Consider the following 10,000-nt stretch of genomic DNA (forward strand, 5'->3'; position numbering starts at 1 on the left):
ATAGGCCCTTTAGAAGGGAAATTGGCTAGTCTTAAAATGGCCCACAAGGGAAGCTAGCCCTGTACTTAGTTGTGAACCTATTTGGTGCTACAGGCTGAGCGCTTCACTCCTCATCTAGGTCAGAGTGATGGCTGAATTAACATGCAGAATGAGGGGGTAACAACAGTTACTGACTGAGAGCCAGCGTAAAACAGTAGGGTAGGGGAAATAATGAAGAGTCAAGGAAATTAAATATGGTGACAAAAATTGATAGCACGTCCAGACTACTTAACAAAGATAAGAGAGAGAAAGAAAGAAAACAAGGGTTGACACTGGCCTGATTCAGAAAAATAGGATGAGTGCGAGTACCACAGGGTTTGGTCCTGGGTCGTCTCTTGTTTGGCATCTACTTCTCAGAAGTGCAGGTCAAAACAGAAGGTCTTTGGCTAACAAAGTTCGCAGATGACTGCAAACTGGGAGCCATAATAGAATCACCTAATGATGTAGACATTTTACAAGGGTCTCACAGAAACAGATGCTGGTGTCTAAGTCATGGCCTCAAGCTCAATGCCAAGAAGTGCATTGTCATCCCCTTTGGGAAAAACTTGGTACCCATGAACTACCACATAGGCTGTAGCTCACTAAATACTGAAAGTGTGATAAGACAGCTCGGGACACAGGTGGATAGCCTTTGATAAGCACATCTCCACAGTAGTCAGGAAATCCTTCTACGTGGCACACCTCATCACAAAAGGGTTCTCCTCTAGAAAAAAGGAGGTCATTGTTCCTCTCTACTCATCCCTAATCAGACTCATTATAGAGTACAATGCCCCGTTTGGCATGTATCTTACAAATCACCTACAATTGGAAAGATCACAGAAATACTTCACTAAGAGGATTACCAGTCTCAAACAGATGCCATATGCAGACCGTCTCAAACAACTCCAGCTCTACTCCATCGCATATGGCCTACTCAGAGGCAATCTCTGCCTAACATACTTATCAAACCCAGAGATGTTGGTCATGCTACACTTAGAGAAATCCCAGTCTCTCCAAACCACTCACTCCAGGGATCTAAACCTTGTCACCACAATGAACAGAACATGCTGGAGGGGTACATTCCTGTCCCAGAGATTTCCCATACTCTGGAACAAACTTCCAATTCATGTCAAGCAAAGCTCCTTATTGGCCGTCTTTAAGAAAATTCTTGACGACTGGATGGGAAATAGAAAATTCACCCCAGGGAAAAGTGTTAAAGTAATCTACTACATTAGCACCTATAGATTTATCATCATTGATCAGAATAAATATGTCATCCAAATATCGTGTATACAAGATTAACGACTCACAGAAAACATTATTATTTTTATTAAGTACAAATTCAGACTCCCAATGTGCCATGACAAAGTTAGCAATACTAGCCCCACAAGGGGACCCCATGGTGCTAATGTAGTAGATTACTTTAACACTACTACACAATTTTTACAGTTTACATATACATTTAGTACCAACACAATAGCGTATTTGGATATCTGCTTAGTTAAAAAGTATGAATTAAATAGCTATGTAGCTAAAATTTATAGGAAAATAACGTACTCTAATACGTTCCTCCACTTTTCAAGCAATCATCCTGTACATCAGAAGAGGGCAGTAGTCAAAGGCCAATTGGTGAGAGCTTCAAGAATGATCACTTTAGAGGCTGATTTCCTTGATGAATGCTCTCTACTTTGGAATATGTCATTCAACGAGGCTACCCAGAACCCTTGCTAGACAACCTAATTAATGAGGTTCGAATAAAAAGAACAGATAATGTATACTTGCCACTTCTGAATATTAAAAATGCCCTATTAGGCCTGTTGACAGTGGTTATAATGTCCCTCTGCCACTTAGTGACAGTTTAAAGAACAGTCGGGTTAATGACAGCAATATAAATTTTATTACTACATATTCATCACACAGTGCCTTGTGTATCAATATACTAAAGAAAAATTGGGAACTATTCAAAACTAATACTAATACTTACACCAAACTAGGCGAGTTCCCTAGAGTCACTTTCAAAAGAGGGTGAAATTTGAAATCTATCTTAGAACAAACAAATCCATTTACTACTCATTGTAATGGAATGAGAAAATGTGAATGTTGTAACTATTGTAGGTTTGTCGATGTGACTAATAGCTTTGCCGTTAATGGTACACAATATAAAATCAGGGACAGATTTAATTGCAATTCCAACTTTGTCGTTTATCTTGCTAAGTGTAAACTGTGCCCTGCTTTTTATGTGGGTAAAACGAAGAGGAGGCTCCGTGACAGGATATACGAACACCGATATGCAATTAAGAAACAGAAGTTGGAAAATGTTCTAGCTAAACATTCTTTTACCAATCAAGAGCATACCTTTAAATTCACTATCATAGATCAAGTAAAGGCTGATAGTAGAGGGGGGCCCAGACCACTGAAATTGGAGGAATTGGAACTAAACTGGCAGGTTAGACTTAACGCTTGTTATCCATCAGGATTGAATGATACCTGTTCTATTAGTAGCATCTTAAGATTAAAAAGTTTAAAGAAGTAACTTTAGAATAGTCCAGGGTATCAGTCACCTTTATATTCAGGGTCTAAGTTAGAATAGAGGGTACTTACTGATACAAAAGTACTAGTGAATTTATTGGTTTCATCGTATCAGGTTTGAAGTTCAACTATTTTATAAGTCCGCAGTATAATATTGGTTAGTATTCATTATAGTGATACTGATAGTATTATTATAATATAATACATATAGAAGTTATACTTTACTGTTTATAGTTTTTGCTGACACTAGGGTATGTAATAAGCTGCTGCAGTATTTGTTTTGTTTTGCTTTTGTATTGTTTCGTTTTTAACTTGAAATGTAGTTTTTTGCTACTGTGCCTTTTAGGGTTTCAGCCTGGTTAATTAATGATCAGCTGTGCCTATAAAGGGAGCTTTTTAAGTCATAGGTACAATGTTTCTGATGAAGTTTTGCTGATTGTAGCAAACGAAAAGCGCTTCAAACATCTTAAATAAATCAGTGTTTTATGTTGCTTTCGTGGAGATTTTCATCTTTACTACGTGATATCACATTTCGAGTGGATTTATAGGACTGTTTTCCAACTTGGGAGGATACTAGCACGCTGAACTGTTGTTCTATTTTCTTAGTTTGTTTGCTGTTTCTCGTATTCCTACAAATTGCTTTTGCAAGCATTTACATTTTATAAACAAAAAAAAATACTTGCTGTTTTAGCCCCATAAATGGATAGCTAATGCTAAAACACCAGAGATGCAGGCAGTTTTGTCCCAAAAATACCTATCAAGATGTATGCTGACAAAATGTCTGCTGAAGTTAGATGATGTGGCTTCTCTCCTGTAGTTGATGCAGCTTTGTTCTTCTAGCCACCACAGATACAAAAGAAGGGCAAAAATATTTTTCTTCTGCATTTGACCTTTTTCCTTGTGATGCCTGTGGACATCTACAAGCAGTGGGCATTTGTTGCACTTCTTTTATTTGTCAACCAGGCAAGCCCACTAGACACAGGTAACCCTTTTCAGGTGCAGCCTGGGAGGAATGTCTGATTTAGTTAATTGCTCAGAGTCACACAGTAGGTTAGAAGTGGACAGAATCAAACCTCACACTCTGGGTTACAGGAAGCAGCTTGATAAACGTGCAGAGACTCAGTCTTCTGTGCTACCAACTCAGGTGTCCATCATTAGACATTCCTTGCTTTTCTTCTACCTCTCATTCAGGCTCTTGGACTTTCTAAGTGCTCAGCTATTTTCAGCGTCTTCAGCATTCAAACAGTTTTCTGACTCCACTCTTTCTACTATTTCAGCCAGCACTGAATTGAAAATGATAGCCTGTGACTCAGGGACAGAAATAAGTTAAATTGCTAGTAGCAATTGTCCTTCACTTGAAACGGTCTTCTCAGCTTAGTTGCACAGCTCAGATTCAAAGCTTTACGATAAGAACTCACCTCTGCAGCTCTCATTATGGTGTCTTTAGCTCCCCATTGCCTGGCTATGCCTCTCAATTCTGCCACTCTGTGAATGTTGGTGGTCCCTGGGGCTTGCTTAGAGTTCCTTGGATCCCAGGTTTTTAGCCATCAGGCCTCTTTCCTTTGAAACCTTCTTCAACAGTTGATATGTGAGCCAGCAGTTCTCAAGTTTTAGGAGAACTCTTAAAATACATCTGTTTGAGTCAGCATATGATGATTTACTTTTTTGCTCTCATGTTGTTTCTAATCTGTCAGCAATTGAGTTTCATCCTATGTTTTTTCAATAATAATAAAACATCATATTTTACAATACACTTCTATTATGTGCATGTTGTAATTTTACAGTTATTCTTGATTTACACTTTTTTTAATTTGTTTTATGATCCTTTTGATTGAAATGATGTTTGGTAGACAAGCACCTAAATAAACTTGAAAAGTGAGATTAAGAGCAGGGAAGTTTTCCTGATATGCTGCCTAAATTTCCTCCTATCAATATGAAGGCAACTCTGGTTTCCCCTGAAAGTAGGTCACACCTAATGAAACTAACTCAGTCAACAAAAGTAAATAAGCAAGCAAGTATATAAATAAATAAACTATAAAATAAAATAAATTTAGGGACAATATTAAAGCCTTAAAGTATAAGCCTATTAAATGAAATCATGGCAAATGGTAGATAACAGACAGGGGTATTGTACCCTAAGCGACTAGAAAATGTTGTTCTCACTCACTGAGACTATGTCCACTAGTCATGGAGGGACTAACTAGAATGATGTGAGAAAAGTCATGGTGGAAAGAAGAAAGAAGCAAGGAGAAAGCCTTCTTTCATTTGCTTCTGGATAGCTACATTTTCTTCTCTGATAGTTTTAAAAGGTCTTGAAAGTTGTGCTAGGTAAGTTCAAGATATCTGAAGGAGAACCGGAGTTGGAATACAATCAAAAAGACCATTCTAGTGAGTTTGGTGAAGGGATGGGGAGGTAGGAAGGATGAGAAGTTAAAGAGAAGAAAAGAGGCCAAATACACAGGGATAAATGCCCAGGGAATGCTCAAGTAAATAAGGGTGAAGAACCATGGGAAGATGAAGATCCAGAAGGTGCCCAAGGCATAATCAAGTAAATAAGGGTGAAAAACCATGGGAAAATGAAGACAGAGACAAGTGCCCAGAGAGTGAACAAGTAAATAAGGATGAAAACCATGGGAAAATGAAGACAGAGACAAGTGCCCAGAGAGCGATCAAGTAAATAAGGGTGAAAAACCATGGGAAAATGAAGACAGAGACAAGTGCCCAGAGAGTGAACAAGTAAATAAGGATGAAAACCATGGGAAAATGAAGACAGAGACAGGTGCCCAGAGAGCGATCAAGTAAATAAGGGTGAAAACCATGGGAAAATGAAGACAGAGACAAGTGCCCAGAGAGTGAACAAGTAAATAAGGGTGAAAACCATGGGAAAATGAAGACAGAGACAGGTGCCCAGAGAGCGATCAAGTAAATAAGGGTGAAAACCATGGGAAAATGAAAACAGAGACAGGTGCCCAGAGAGCGATCAAGTAAATAAGGGTGAAAACCATGGGAAAATGAAGACAGAGACAAGTGCCCAGAGAATGATCAAGTAAATAAGGGTGAAAACCATGACAAAATGAAGACAGAGACAAGTGCCCAGAGAGTGATCAAGTAAATAAGGGTGAAAAACCAAGTATATATCAGTTTGTCGAAGGTTCACTTCAGTAAACCTGACTTCATCAACCCCAAATCACTGAACCTCACTTCTGTGAATGTTCACATCTGTGAAAGATTTAAGTAGGGAAAGGAAACAGTTGGCCAACAGTGCAACTTTCCCCTTTTCCTCATTGTAGTGTGATCTTGAAGTTGGTATGTATAGTTAGGAGGGGGGGGCCCAGCCCCCCACACTGGGGGGTGTGGTCTGCAGCTCCCCACTTAGGGGGATTTGACATACTGTGGTACATGTTCCATTTTGGTGTTGACCAAATGCTTTTTCCCTGGTGAAATTATTTTTCGATGTGAACGTTTACGGAAGTGAAGTTCAGTGGTTTGGGGTCGATGAAGTCAGGTTCACTGAAGTGAATCTTCCATGAACTGATATGGACCCTGAAAAACCATGAAAAGATAAAGAAGACATTGAGAAGGTGCACAGCCAATGACAAGGGAAGATAGGATCCTTGTGAGGTCTAGTTTATATTGTGACAATGCCATGGTATCAACAATTTGCTATTTCTTTATGAGGATGTGGACAGAATGAGAACTGAAGGAGCTCCAGAGTCTGCATCATACGTTTGGGCAGAAGTGAGGAGTTCTGGAAAAGTTAAATGAAAATTTAAAGGATGAAAAGATTTATGAGGTGGGGACTGATGTCGTTTCAGACCTGTGTGGTTGCATTTAATATTAACCTGCTATTGAGAGTGAAAGGAGAGGTACTAGGCACATGAGGAAAGTGAGGAAAGTTAGAAACAGAACTGAGAATGCTTTTAAGGTGGGGGGGGGGTCAAAACAACTGCATAGAAGGAGCCGAAGATGGAATGAAAAAGACATGAAGGTTCTAAGGGAAACAAAATGGTTCACAGGAAATGAGCAGGCTACAACACAAAGGACAGAGTGTTAGTAGTAGGAAGGTAGGCAGAGTGCTGCATTTTAAGACTGGTGGAGAGAGAAACAGGGAAGTTTAAACAACTAGGTCAATGACTGCCAGGAGATGAGTGGAATTCAGTCTGTTCAGTGAAATAAGAGGGGGACTAAGTGTGAGGAAGAGGATGCTGAAAATGCACAGATTTGATGAAGGGAATAAAGAAGTAGGGAGCACAGAACCAGGAGAAGTAGAAGCATGAGAAGGAAAGAGGAATGGAAGAAGCTGCTAGATGGATGTGACAGAATCACATACAGAATTGTGTTACTCGTGGTGTAGAAAAAAGAAATAAAATATCTGAAGGTGAGGTGATCAGCAAAGAAGGGCTGTGAATGAAAAGAGGGAGATGCTAAGTATGTGTAAAGGTAAGAAAACATCAACCTTGTCTGGTAATAATGGGTGGTGACTTTACTGGAAACCTGCCTCTGTTACATAAGGAATGGTATGATTTGCTAGGGGGAGACCTTGCCATTTGAAGCTTGCAGCATTCTTTGATGAGGTAAGAGCAGCACTTGATGAATGTCTGACAGTACATACTGCCCATCTTGGCCTCACTAAATCATTAAACACTATCCCACTTAAGGGAATACTTGGCAAACATATTGTTACATGTCAATTCATGTGTAGCTGAGTGAGTAAAACACTGGCCAATCTACAGGACACAGGCTAAGCTAGGGTTAAGGGGGCTACCTGCCTATCTCACTAGGGATTACAACTGATATCTTACAGGGTTCTGTACTGGGTCAACTTCTTTTTGTAGTAGTCTTCTCAGACATAAACATGGACATGGGCTGTGGGTTACCAAATATACTGAAGAATACGAACAGAGGAATAGAATTACTTACTTGGAGCACAACCATTTCTGAGTGTGATTGCAGAAGTAAAATTGTATATTGTTGCATCAATTAGTATAGATGAGAGAGAGAGGAAGAGAGAGACAGATAGGTAAAGAGAAAGATGCAGTGTGTAGAGGCAAGGACTAGTCAGTGTTAGGTTATATTTCCAGATGGAGAGCATTTGCACTATTTAGATGAAAAAGCATTCAGGCTGCCTTGGATCATTACATCTTAAATGTGTGTGGATGAGCACAAGAACTAGGGCTGTGTCTAACTACCCATGGTTTTCCCCTCATAGTTGTCATAGTTTGTGCATAACAGAAAGCTAAATCAAAACAAGTACATACAGACAAACGTAATATTTATAGTCAACACATTGTTTCCTTGGTCAAATTTCTGGCATTCTTAGTATGTTCAGGAAGGATAATATGCCCATAAGGCATTAATTACCTCAGATTTACAGCTACTAGCAAGAACATATATATATATATATATATATATATATATATATATATATATATATATATATATATATAGTGTGTATATTTCACTATGAATAAACATAATACCTAGTACTGTTAGAGACCCTTCCAGAATCTCAGAATCTCTTAGCTAAGGTGCAACAGACATAGAAAATGTTTATTTATTTATTTAATTTATTTATCCGTTCTGTTAACCTCATTGGTGAGTTGGTCTTCAGACCATATAATAAGACATGGTAGACAGACTTAGAAAAACAACAGTAATGACCCTGACTGTGAGGAGCATATTGAGACTCTCATAGGAATGCTGTGACTCTGTAAAAAATACAACTCTGTCACAGAAATACTGATAGTGTGTTGTGACTGTCTGGTGGACACTGTGAATATAAAGGGATGCAGTGACAGCATGTTGTAGCTGTGCAATGGATAGTGTGAATATAATGGGATGCAGTGATAGTCACTGTGACCTTATACAGCATGTAGTGACTTAGTGCCTTGGCTGCATGGTGGATATTGTGAATGTACAAGGGACACAGTGACAGTGTGGTATGACTATGGAGTTGATACGTGGATGTATTGGTGAATACAATGACAGTGTGGTATAACAATGGGTGGATATTGTGAATGTATTATGGAATGCAGTGACAGTGTCATGTGACTCTGTGATGGATGCTGTGGATGTATATAGGATGCAGTGATACGTGAGCTGTGACTGTGTGATGGACATTGTGATATGACTATCAGGAGTTTAAAATGAGTATATAGACAATGCCCTGACATCGTGCTGGATATGGTGAATGTGTAGAGTATACAGTGACAGTATGCTCCAAGTACAGGATGGATACTGTGAATGTATATGGAATGCAGTGGTAGTGCATTGTGACTGTGTAGTGGATACTGTGAAAGTTTATGGGATGCAGTGATGGTCATTGTGATCTTATACAGTTTATAGTGACTTTGTGCTGTGGCTGAGTAGTGGCTATTGTGAATGTACAAGGGATGCAGGAACAGCACAGTATGACTATGCAGTAAATACTGTAAATGTACAATGAATGCAGTGACAGTGTGCTGTGAGTTTGTGGTGAATGCTATGATGGTATAGAGATGGCGCTGACAGTCTGCTGTGACTTTGTAGTCATGTTATGAATGTATAGTGGATGCAATGACAGTTCATGTTGAATATTGTGAATGTGTACAGGGTTTGGTGGTAATGTGATACGGTAACAAAGTGCTGTGTCTGTGTGGTGGATACTGTGAATGTTTACAGGATGTGGTCACTACTGGGCTAGCTATGTTTGTGTGATGGAAACCATGAACTTAAAGGAGGTTCTATGACAATATGATAGCTTGGCGAATACTGTGAATGTATGCATAATACAGTGACAACTAGATTGCCACTGAGTGATGGATACCGTAAACAAAGGGTAAAGTAACACTGTGCTGTGACTGTGTGATGGATACTGTGAATATTTCTGGGATGCAGTAACAGATGATCTGTGACTGTGTGATGGATACTGTGAATATTTCTGGGATGCAGTAGCAGGTGGGCTGTAACTATGTGATGGATACTATGAATATTTATGGGATGCAGTAACAGGTGGGCTGTGACTGTGCAATGGATACTGTGAATATTTCTGGGAAGCAGTAACAGCTGGGCTGCGACTGTGTGATGGATACTGTGAATATTTCTGGGATGCAGTAAAAGGTGGGCAGTGACTGTGCGATGGATACTGTGAATATTTCTGGGATGCAGTAAAAGGTGGGCGGTGACTGTGCAATGGATACTGTGAATATATCTGGGATGCAGTAACAGGTGGTCTGTGACTATATGAGAGATACTGTGAATATTTCTGGGATGCAGTAGCAGGTGGGCTACTGTGTGATGGATACTGTGAATATTTGTGTGATACAGTAATAGGTGGGCTGTGACTATGTGAAGGATACTGTGAATATTTCTGGGATGCAGAAACACGTGGACTGTGACTGTGTGACAGATATTGTGAATATTTCTGGGATGCAGTAACAGGTGGGCTGTGACTGTGTGATAGATACTGTGAATA

The sequence above is a fragment of the Protopterus annectens genome, chromosome 11.part0, assembly GCF_019279795.1.
Source record: "Protopterus annectens isolate FY-2018-M chromosome 11.part0, PAN1.0, whole genome shotgun sequence".
Classification (NCBI taxonomy): domain Eukaryota; kingdom Metazoa; phylum Chordata; order Ceratodontiformes; family Protopteridae; genus Protopterus; species Protopterus annectens.